The sequence below is a fragment of the Carex rostrata genome, chromosome 32, assembly GCF_964058835.1.
Source record: "Carex rostrata chromosome 32, lpCarRost1.2, whole genome shotgun sequence".
NCBI lineage: Eukaryota > Viridiplantae > Streptophyta > Magnoliopsida > Poales > Cyperaceae > Carex > Carex rostrata.
Window position 1 is genome coordinate 4068894 of NC_135949.1, and position 12316 is coordinate 4081209.

General features: G+C 31.5%; 2 long non-coding RNA genes and 2 other non-coding genes across 4 annotated transcripts; 3 read left to right on the forward strand and 1 right to left on the reverse strand.

Moving 5' to 3' along the window:
• The first annotated feature begins 5730 nt into the window (after positions 1-5730).
• Positions 5731-7417, forward strand: LOC144547995 (uncharacterized). Its single transcript, XR_013509198.1, has 2 exons — positions 5731-5815; positions 6560-7417. It is a non-coding gene; the product is annotated as an uncharacterized LOC144547995 (long non-coding RNA).
• LOC144548231 (small nucleolar RNA Z266) lies at positions 5924-6026 on the forward strand. The gene has a single exon (XR_013509302.1). It is a non-coding gene; the product is annotated as a small nucleolar RNA Z266 (small nucleolar RNA).
• On the forward strand, positions 6357-6453 carry LOC144548227 (small nucleolar RNA Z266). The gene has a single exon (XR_013509298.1). It is a non-coding gene; the product is annotated as a small nucleolar RNA Z266 (small nucleolar RNA).
• A 498-nt stretch (positions 7418-7915) lies between the features above and the next one.
• LOC144547994 (uncharacterized) lies at positions 7916-10644 on the reverse strand. The gene is made up of 2 exons (XR_013509197.1): positions 9615-10644; positions 7916-8712 (listed from the first exon to the last, which is right to left on the reverse strand). It is a non-coding gene; the product is annotated as an uncharacterized LOC144547994 (long non-coding RNA).
• Between the last annotated feature and the right edge of the window lie 1672 nt (positions 10645-12316).

Consider the following 12316-nt stretch of genomic DNA (forward strand, 5'->3'; position numbering starts at 1 on the left):
GGGTAAGTAAATTACTCATAACTGATGTGTAAATGGCTCTGATGAATAAAAAATGTATAAAAAACAAACAAGTTTGATATAAAAAAAAAAAAAAAAACACTAACTTGCTCAATCAACTACGGTGGCTACTAGGTTTGTGATAAAAAAAGTTGAATGATAATTATATAGGACAAGACATTTGTGTTATTTTTCTGAAAATATTTGCAATTCAATTTTTTTCTATCCTTTACACCTCAAATTGAGAGGAAAATTAATTATATTAATTTTAGTTCAAGTTTTCCAGGCCGTGGCTGAAAAGGTGCAATTTTGATGCAGCAAAATTATCCACACAACTTCAGCATTTCAAGATGCGATTTTGATCTAGGCACTTTTTTACCTATTGATCAGTTTAAACTTTAAAGTATATATATTCAGCTGAACAGAAAAATTATCCACACAACTCCAGCATTTCAAGTTGTGTTAATAGAAAAGATAATGGTGATAATATCATCCCTCAACATCACAGTGCCGTCTTCACCCGGGATCGTCATTTGCTCATGACAATGAAATCTTATTAAGATTTGGAAAGAGCCATTCTTCAGAGTTGAGACAGAACTACAATCGCTGCTAGGTTTGTGGTAAAAAAAAGTTGAATGATAATTATATAGGAAATGATATATAGGACAAGGCATTTGTGTCATTTTTCTGAAAATATTTGAAACCCAATTTCTTTTCATCCTTTACACCCGAAATTGAGAGGAAAATCAATTATATTAATTATAGTTATACAAGGTTATCCTTTTCCCCTCCTGTACCTCTCACCTCCACCATAATTTTGTCAACCAAACACAATTGGAGGGAAAGTTTTCTATCTATTCCATTCCCTCCCCTCCTCTACTCTCCATCCGATATGCTTTGACACGAATATTAAGGGGGTCCCATACATTTCATGTTGGTATAAATTTTCAGAATATTCGGATAGTTATAAATTAATTAAAATAAAGCAAATTGAAATATATTTATCTGAATCGTGTACGAAACACTTTCCTTAAGCGTATTCCGTCTCATCGTGCAAGATGGAACCGCAACTAAGATAATCCGGGGTTGTTGCTTCTTAGGCACGCCATGGAAGCAACTGACGATAACTCCGCAATATCCAGCATAAATCAGATATAATTTAATTTGATTGATACACAATCAAAATGGAGAATAAATCAAAGACGTTTATTCCGTGGGAGAAATGAATCAAAGCACGTTTATTCCGTGGGAGAAATAATCACAGCATGCAACTCAAAGACGTTTAAAATAATCACAACATGCAACTCACGAGTCATGCCACGTAACCGATACATGTAAACATATCATTTTTTTTTTCTTCTATTTTTCTTTTGTCATGATAAGGTGCATGGTTGACTCTTCTAAGCAGTGTTGTAAAAAACGTCCGTGACGACTGATTAATTGGTGACGGTGGCCAAACTGTCCCGCATATCTTTAACGGAGGCATGTTTGCGGTGGAAAACGTCTAATCGGTCGTTTTACCGATTAATCGGCTGATTATTCCCGTTTATTCCAATTTATTTAAGAAAAAAAAAAAATTATGTGATAGTGTGTGGTAATAAGTTTTATAAATCATGTATTGCAGTTTTGTTTGTGCTTGGACATATATTCAATATTTTTTATATATGTTTTTTCTTCTTACTTACTTTAAAATTGATTAATTTTTCTTCTATTTATTTATCATATATTTTTCTTACTAATTACTGATGTAATTTTTTCAATTAGTACGACATATTCATTTATGAAACTAAGTTGTTATTATAAACTAAATTTAATGTTTTATGTTGGAATGTTTCATTTCTTTCACATAATATATTATTAGTATTTGAAAAAAGTTTAACTCTTGAATTTATTTTTTCATTAAATAAATGTGTTACTGACACATGTAAAGTGCTTATGTGTTAAAAAAATAAGTGTAGTGTCATGTTATAATAATGAAATTAAGTTAAATTAAGTTTATTTGATAAGTTTAATGAGTTAAATAAATTATGATATATATACTTAAATTTAATAAAAAACGTTAAATTGTCCGTATAATTCCGATTAATCGGTCGCATACCGATTAATCGCTTGGCGTTACCTGTCCGTCCGACGACCGCATACCGTTATTTATAACACTGCTTCTAAGTAAATATGTTGTAATAATTTAGGAAATCACATTTATAAGCCAAAATATTTTAAACTGGGTTTGTAATTAAAACACTACATGGAAGCATCATGGTTTTACCAAATTGATGGGATCATACCGTGGTCACACAAGATCCGAGTAATGTCAGAGAGGAGTCCATCTCTGTCCCTACAACATAGCTTTAGACTGAATCCCCCTGGTTTAGTTGGAGAACACGACAAAAATTACAATGAATTACACAAACTGACAAACTACATCGTGGCAAACTTTGAAAAAGCAAATCTAGTGAAGATGTGAAATTTGCTGGTCCAAAGTGACCCAAATTTTTATTGACTTACCCAATTTGTACCAAATATGCACCGATAAAATATTATGTACACCCAAAAGCGTTCAAAACACAAAAAATACTTGGGAAAAAAATATCTCAGACCGGAAATAAAAGTAAAAAAAATATTAAAACTTGCAAAAATGTAACATTTTTTTTCATATTTTTATACATCATTACTTAATTTTTAATTATTTTGTAGTAAGATGTCACGAAAGGAATTCAAAAATCAACACGGCACGGCTAGCCGAAACAAGTTTTACCAAGCTGTGCCGTGCCAGTAAATGTGTTGTGTTCGTCTTCGGTACTATATAGCACAATATGTTTAATAATTTAGATGTGTTGGCATGGCACGACACGTAATCGAAGCACATCTAAACAAGGCATAGCTTCAATATCCTAAGTCTACACTCAGTTCAGTATAACTGTTTTCTGACTTGACACAAATTTTAGGTGTTTTGCTCCTTTTTATTTAACGATATAAATATGATCACATCACGTTGGCCAGTTGGATTGGTTGGATTACGTCACCCAAGCTAATGCATAGAAAATATTTTTGTGTGGAAAAAGGTAGGCACCAATTTATTCTTTATATTAGAAGTTGCAATTTTAAAATATAGTATGCATATCCAGAGTAAATTGAAGACTGAATGATACCTAATGTTCAAAATAACAGTTCAATATTTCTACGTATTTTGCCAATTTATATTCTTTCTTTCTCTTAATTACCCTTGTTTTTTCTTGTAAATTTTTTTGAAGGTTCAAATAGTTGTTCGTAGTTCGTTTGAGTTCTTGTGAAAAAGTAAGAAAAAAAATATAAAAAAAAGAGAAATTTTTTAAAACAATTATAAATTACAGAAACAATTTTGTGAAAAAATGTGTACAAAAATTGCGTGCAAAAAAATTGTTGTTCAAAATTTGAATGGTTGTTTGATATAAATAAGTGTTTGAGTTGGTCCCAACGCGTTACAGACTCTGTAGTCAGTAGTTGGATGGATATTTCCTCAGTTCTCAGCGATTCTTTTCCTCTTACCTCCATGTATAACATTGTGGGACCCACTATTCAGTTTAACCAGCTCAAGGGCTCCACCCTTCCATTAAATTTGACACGGCCTAGACTACCTACAGCTAGGGGTGAGTAAATTGCTCATAACTCGTGGCTCGCTCATTAAAAACTCATTAATAATTCGTTTATTATCAACTCGCTTAAACTCGCTCATTTATTTTATGAGTCCAGCATGAGCATACCCAACTCGTTTATAACTTACTCATTAAGAATTTGCCACATCCAATTCCAAATAAATCAATAAACTAAATCTCTGCCTCATTAAATCCCTGTATCATATGTCAAATTCAACAGACCAAACTAAATTAGCAAAACCTAAAGCACTCAATTTTACCAAAATCCTCAACCAAAATCAGCAAAACCTAAAGTGCTCATGCTATTACTGATTTTTATTGTCAACAAAAAAAAAAGGTTAAATGAATTATGACAATTTGTTAAATTCTGCAACTCGTGACTCGCTCATTAAAAACTCGCTCATTATCAACTCGCTCATTTATCAACTCGCTTATTAACAACTCGCTTAAATTCGCTTATTAACAACTCGCTCATTTATTTAATGAGCCGAGCATGAGCATACCCAAACTCGCTCATTAATCACCCCTACCTGCAAACCCTTAATTTCTCTTGAACTTATATTTGTACATAATAAAAACAAATAATCAGAAAAGAGTAAAACAAGAGACACCGGAATTCAACTCAAAATACTTCTCACTTGTTACTTTCTGATAGCCGAAATAATTGCTTAAAAGTAGCAATTAAATTAAATAATACGAGCTTATTAAAGTACAAGAATGTTTAATTTCTTATTCCATTACCTCGCTTTAGAATCCGACATTTTTATTTTTACCCCATTAAAAAATTATTTTAATAATAATAACCAAAGTTTAATAAAAAATTTAAAAATACCCCACCCGTGGAATTTTTCCACGGGCTGGAATTGTAATTCAATTTTTTTTATAAACAGAAATTTGTTTTTATTTTTTATTTTTTGTATTGAAATATTAGAAATGTTAGATATATTTCTTTGAAAATAGATGGAATACAATATAATTTGATTTATTAGAAAGACTGTAACAAATAACCCGGATCAATATTTTTCAGGCCGGATTTTTCGCGGCCGTAAGAAAAATTAATATATTTCTTTATGTGTTATTGGAAAAAAATAAAAATCTTTAGATTCTGAGTTATTGATCCCGGTTCAAAAGTCACTTCTATGTAATCTAGAAAATATTGTGATCCTTCTAGGACATTTAATTTATGAAAAGTTGTATCTATTTTTGAAAAAAAACAAAAACTTTAAATTATTTAATAATTATTATTCAAAAAGAATTCTCAAAATAGAGACAACTTTTTATAAATTAAATGTCCTAGAAGGATCACAATATTTTCTAGATTACATAGAAGTGACTTTTGAACCGGGATCAATAACTCAGAATCTAAGCATTTTTATTTTTTTCCAATAACACATAAAGAAATATATTAATTTTTCTTACAGCCGCGAAAAATCCGGCCTGAAAAATATTGATCCAGATTATTTGTTACAGTCTTTCTAATAAATCAAATTATATTGTATTCCATCTATTTTCAAAGAAATATATCCAACATTTCTAATATTTCAATACAAAAAATAAAAAATAAAAACAAATTTCTGTTTTATAAAAAAAAAAAATGAATTACAATTCCAGCCCGTGGAAAAATTCCACGGGTGGGGTATTTTTAAAATTTTTATTAAACTTTGGTTATTATTATTAAAATATTTTTTAATGGGGTAAAAATAAAAATGTCGGCTTTAGAATCATAAAAATTGGGGTTTCTAAGGTTAAGAAGTTATAACTCAGTTTTTACTTTGTTATTTTCAAAAGTTACAAGTTGGTTTTATTTTATAGTTTAAAAGTTTAGTTTGGTACAAACACAAACACAAACTCAATTACTAAGGTCTAAGTTGGGGCATTTTAGAAAAACTGAAGAACTAAATCTGAATTTTCCTAATTAAAGAAGCCTTAGAAAACATTCCTTTTTAGAGGCCGTGAATAACCCACGCAAGCCCAAACTGAAAGAATTATAATCTCTCGACAATTTGGTGGAATTGACAAAGTACAATTGTATTTTGGGCCTAAAGATTTCAGCCCGGTATTTTAATGTTCTTAAGGGTACTGTTGTCATTTTACTCAAACCCTAGTTTGCGCACTAATAGAGCTGAGGCGATCCATAAAAACCCTAGCCGCTCCGTTGCTTCTTCTCACCTGTTTACATTTCTGAGGTATTATACACAAATTCTGATCTGTTGTTTAATTCGTCAATTTTTGAGGTGTCATATGGTAAAAAATATATATTTTTTTTCTGATTTAACTTTTCTTTATTTGATTTGATATGGCAGCAATGATGATTCAATTAGATGTGCTAAGCTATATTATATAGCTTATGAGCTTAAACTTGTGAGGCATTAAACACAAATTCTGAGTCTGCCAATTTATTAATTTTTCATGATCTAGCTTTGTTCTCAGATTATTTTACAGTAATAATAGTGTCTAGAATTTATTATAGGGGCTTAATTTTTCTAAATTAATTTGTGTTGTACAAAAAACTTGTGTCTATATTTTAAATATTTATAAGATAATAACAATTAAGATTCAGGTACAGGGTGTTTTAATTTCTAGTACATGTAGATTCTGATCTACTGTTTTATTAATCAATTTTTATACTGGTATTTTGTGTTTGTTCTTAAACTTACTGTTTGATTTTATTATATGCTATGCTGTCAAAGTATTTTTTCTGATTTAATTACTAAATATGATTGTATATGGTAGCAATGATGAATCAATTAGATGTGCTAAGCTATGTTATATAGCTTATGAGCTTAAAACTTGTGAGGCATTTAACACAATTCTGATTCTGCCAGTATAATTTTTCTTGTGCTAGCTGTTGGTCTTATTTTACAGTACTTGTATATATATATAATTTTATTTTCAGTGCCATTTCACAGTCTTATGAGATCTATGGATAGATGCAGCTTCAAAATGCGGAGAATCTTCTAAATCTGTGCCTAAGAGATATTGACTCGAAGCGCGAAGGTGTTCAAATGGGTGCCATTTTGAAGTTAGTTGATGTTCAACACCGATAGATCTGCTAGTCATCAGAACAGAACTCCCATTCTTGACATATCATTAGGCAATGCATCTTTCAGTTGATTCCAAAGATCAATTTCTCCTTGTATTATAGCAATAAATTGAAAGAATGGTTGATCTTTGGAATAACTGAAAGATGCATTTCTATGATGCTAAGTATGAGAGTCGCGTTTTGATGGCTATCAGGGTATCGATGTTGCGAATTCAGCTAACTACAAGATGAACTCCTTTGCGTTTCGAATCTGCATCTCTTAGGCGGCACTGGTTTTGTAGCTCAGCAACCTCAGCTGATGCATCTGGTTGACTTTCTTCCCAACCCCACCCAAGATCTTCATTTCTTTGTTGATGATATTGGCTGTGAAGAAAGTCGATACCCAAATTGGATGGTGTTGGGAAGAAAGTCGACCAGATGCTTCAAAACCGTCTCCATTTTACTTTCTCACTCTATTTAATTTGAGGGAGAAGATTGATAGGTGCCAACAAAAACAATAGTTCAGGGATGAGATTCTGAGATACGGTAGTGCCTGACTTGCGGTTTGGTGATTGTGCTTGTGTATTTTCCTTTTTATCTATTGCTAGTTGGAACATCTAGATTATGTATATATTTGATTTTCTGTTGAATTTGTTTATGGTTTGTGCCAATTTGTAGTTTTAAGTTATGTTCCAGGCTGTGGTTTAGAAGTTTTTGCAACAAGTCAGCAACTGTAATTTAGTTGGTTATAAAATTCCATTCAGAGATATAATTAACCATGTTTTTCTTGCCAAGCTACTATTCTCAGTAAGAGATTTCACTAAACATGCATTTGTCTGTCAATTCAGTGACTTATTTGCTATACTGAAAGCTAAACAATGAGATGTACCCTACATATTACAACCAAAGAATTTCACAGGACATGTACCTATTATTACACATTTTAATTTACGAACCAATAAGTCACACATTTTAGTTCCTGTAATAGTTGCTTTCCACTTAAAAGTTAATTATATAATACTTATTTTAGCTGAATTCTACTGAAATTCTACTTAAAGTTTATATATTCCTGTAATAGTTGGCTATTACAGGAACCACAAGGATAGTGGGTTGGTACCAAGCCGGTACCAACACACCAAAGTCTTACAACTAAATGTCATAATTACACAAGCCAAATAGCAGTAATTACCTACAACAAAATAAAACCTTCTAATAGCTAACTATTCAAAATAAAAAGCCTCAATTAATCAAAAAAGCACAAGTCTGACAACCAACTATTACACTTTTGCAAATAAATCCACAAAAGTAACAAAATAGCAAAAACTGGAAACAACAGCTAACAAATCAACTTTCTGTCAATTACCAAGCCGGTACCAACACACTAAATGTCAGAATTTACACAAGCCATATAACAGTAACTATCTGCAACAAAACAAAACCTTCTAATAGCTAACTATTCAAAATAAAAAGCCTGAATTAGAATAAAAAAAAGCACAAGTCTGCAACCAACTATTGCCCTTTTGCTATTAAGTCCACAGAAGTGACAAAATAGCAAAACCTGGAAACAACAGCTAACAAATCAACTTTCTGTCAATTTCCAAATTGGTCCTTCCTGTTGCACACAAGGCTTCCTGCAAACCTTGAAGGACCTCCTCTGAATTGTTCTCCTGATCTAAATTCTGAAGCAAATCCTTAACATCATTAGGCAAAATAAGAGTGAGCTTAAGATAAGTGGTACCAACACACTAAAGTCTTACAACCAACTAAATGTCAGAATTACACAAGCCATATAACAGTATCTACCTGCAACAAAACAAAACCTTCTAATAGCTAGCTATTCAAAATAAAAAAGTCTGAATTAGAATAAAAAAAGCACAAGTCTGACAACCAACTATTACACTTTTGCTATTAAGTCCACAAAAGTGACAGAATAGCAAAAACTGGAAACAACAGCTAACAAATCAACTTTCTGTCAATTTCCAAATTGGTCCTTCCTGTTGCACACTAGGTTTCCTGCAAACCTTGAATGACCTCCTCTGAATTGTTCTCCTGATCTAAATTCTGAAGCAAATCCTTAACATCATTAGACAAAATAAGAGTGAGCTTAATATAAGTGGAATCATTTCACTTTTACACAAAAAAGTTGTTAAATCTATAATTTGTACTAAAATTTATGTTGATTATTAAGATATACTAAAATAAAAACATAAAATTAATGAAATTTCATGCTCTACATTTTAATAGAAATATTTGAATGTTCATATATGTTGGTTGAAAATTTGAAATAATATTAATTCATACCAAGGTTCTAAATAGCGATTATCGCTATCCTGAAAAAGCTTAAAAAACGCTATAGTGCCGAAAACGGCTGATAGTGCTATAGCTTTTAGTCTTTTACGGTCTGAAAACGCTATAGCACGCTATTTAGAACGCTAATTCATACAATTTCTTTTAAGTCCTAATCTCTCCAATGAAATTGTAATTATGCATTGTCCAATTTCCATACCATCAAATCAAATCTCCTATTTCTTTTAGAACAAAAGTGAAAGATACCTAATTTAGAAGAAGCTTGTGTTTACTCTATATAAAGAAATTTGACAACATGCACTTGGTAGAAGGTATTTGAGGAAGAAGCTACTTATTAAAGAAGAAATCATAAAATTTAAAAAGAGGTGTATGATAATTGGGTTAACATGTAAAGGAACTTCTATTATTTTCGAAAATGATTGATCTTGCAGTAAAGAGTATTAACAAGGCATTGTAGCTTATTTTTGTTCATCTTATACCCCATTTCACTCGATTTTTTGATTTGCTTTTTTATATCTTTTTATTGAAAGATATTTACTTATTTCATTCTATTATAATACAAAATTGGACTATTACAAAGTCTACTTGAAGTTCGCAACATTTTTTCATAAATTCATGATAAAAAAATTAAGGAAAACAAGAAAAAAATATATAACCTTTGAAAAAGTTGCTCAAGGCAGTCCTCGGCTGTATCCACAAGTCAGAATCCCCTTTGCTATCCACATTCTGATCAAACATATTGCGAAGATAACCCCATAATTTGTTTGATAGTTCCTCGGCAAGCTCAAGGAATACAGCATTTTCCACCAAGTTCAGGTTCTTGATATGGAAAAGGCTTTTTGAAGGGAAGATCTAGATTTCTTATCATCTAACAAGTTAGAGTTCATACGGAGCCATTTTGGAGTCATCGATTTAGCAACATTGATAGGCCTGCTAGACATCAGAACACTCCAATTCTTGACATCAGTGCATTTTTCAGTTGGTTCCAAAGAACAACTAGGGTATGTTTGGTTGCAATATTAGAATAGCTAGAATAACAAAATTAGTGTTTGTCTTGTTAGAATAGCATGTTCTAATTTTTTTGTAAGAATAGCTTATTCTAATAATACAAACAAGTTTGATTCCTTATCAAGCTATTCTACTTCAACCAAACACCGAATACCGAATAGCTTGTTCTCAAGAATAACCTATTCTCATTGCAACCAAACATACCTTATTGATATAATCCGTTGTGGAAAGTTGATCTTTGGAATCAACTAAATGCATGATGCATTACCTGATGTCAAGAATCTGATGTCAAGAATGGAAGTCGTGTTCCGATAACAAGCAGATTCATTGATGTTGCTAAATCAGCTGACCCCAAAATGACACCATATGAAATCCTCTGCGTTTTGAGTTTGCATCTCTCAGGTAGCACCGGATTCGGGTTAACTCACGGTGCACTCGTTCGATCTTCATCCCAACCCCACCCGAGCGTACACCGGATTCGGCTTAACTCACGTTTGTTTGTGAATGATATTGGCAAGCTTGCTCACCACAAAATTCAAAGCCGCCTCTCGATCTAACCATTTTACTCTCTCGCTCTCTTTTTTGAGAGAGAAGATAATGACATATAGGTGCCCAAGTAAAATAATAGATGAGGGGTGAGATATGGGGTTGATTAGTGAGAGGAGATAAGGTGAGGAGGTGGGAAGAGGAAGTGCACTTGTCATGTGCGCTTGTGTATTTTTCTATTATTATCTATTGCTAGTTGGATTATTTAGATTATGTATTTATTTGATCTTCTGTTGTTTGTTTTGATTAAGGCTGTGTGCCAATTTGTATGACAGTTAAAGAAATATATATGGCAGCTCAAGAAATATTCAAGGAGCAAAATTTTTCACGTGATTGATTTTGTGTTAATAGAATAAATAATGATATTTAATATTATTACTCTCAAATATCATTGCGTCATAGTGTAGAAAATTAGTTAGACACACTTTTATTGGTTCTGTAAGTTCTGACCCGGTTATTTTATATTACGTGATCAATTTTTCCAGCACTATTTTTTATTATAATTTATTTTGTAATAATTTCTTATATTTTTGTATCTTTAGAAATAATTAAACATAAATCAGACATATTATATCATGTTGCATGATTTATTTTATCACGTGTTATGACGTAACATAATCAAGTTATAATATATTAGTCATGTAACATTTTATATTTATTACAGTATCATATTCACCTCGTCTTGTCATTTGCTCATTATTAAATTTAACGAATTTGAGAATTGAGACAGCATCACAACATAAAATGACCCGCCACACTAATTGTTGCAACAATATTTTACGCAATATACCTTGTGACTCACCAAACTAACACCAAATTCGTATCCTCTGCAGTAACGGAACGAACGTTAATAGATCTGGACTGTCCGATTGAGATCCGCACTAATATTAAAGGGGCCCGTTCGTTATAGGCGTAGATCGGATTGGCTCCGATCCTGATCAGACGGCCTATATGCAATAAACTCAAAAGATTCCTTTTTAAGTTAATGCAGAAGATGCGGACTGACTAACACCGACAACAACATCAGACCCAATAAAGTAATAAACCCTGTGAGCCCTAAGCAGCGCTACATGTGGCCACGCAGAAAGCCTGTTGGTTTGTCTAGTTGACCTGTGGCATCTTTTGAACCAGTTTCCAGTACGAATTATTAGTTTTTAATTGATTCTTTTCGAACGAATACACAAATTACACAAGTTTCTTCATATTAGGTAGTCTCGACTCTCGACATAGTTTTTTTTTTTTTTTAAAAAAAAGAAGAAAAAAAGAAGAAGGTTTTTTCATCTCTTTCACTCAGTAAGATCATTACTATATTTCTTTTTATTCTCTTTTACAAGGAACAGTTAATTATTCTCTTCTTAATTTAGTTGACATATATTTTTTCTCCAATTACAAACACTTTATATTAGTTTTCTCATCTCTTTTTCTCTAATAAAATCATTATTATATTATCTTTTATTCTCTTTCACAATAAATTATAGACTGTTAATTATTCGCTTCTCAATTTTTTTCTCGTCTCCAATTACAATCACTCTACATCAATTTCCTCAACTCTTTTTTCTCTAATAAAGTCATTATTACATTCTCTTTCATTATCTTTTTTCACAATAAATTATGTACCCATAAATTATTCTCCTAAATTTTGTTCACATATATATTCTTTTCAATTGCAATAACTCTACATCAGTTTTCACATCACATTTCTCTCTAATAAGATTATCACTACATTATCTTTCACAATAAATTATCGACCCTTTAATTAATCTCTCAATTTTGTCCACATATATTTTCTCTCCAATTGCAATTA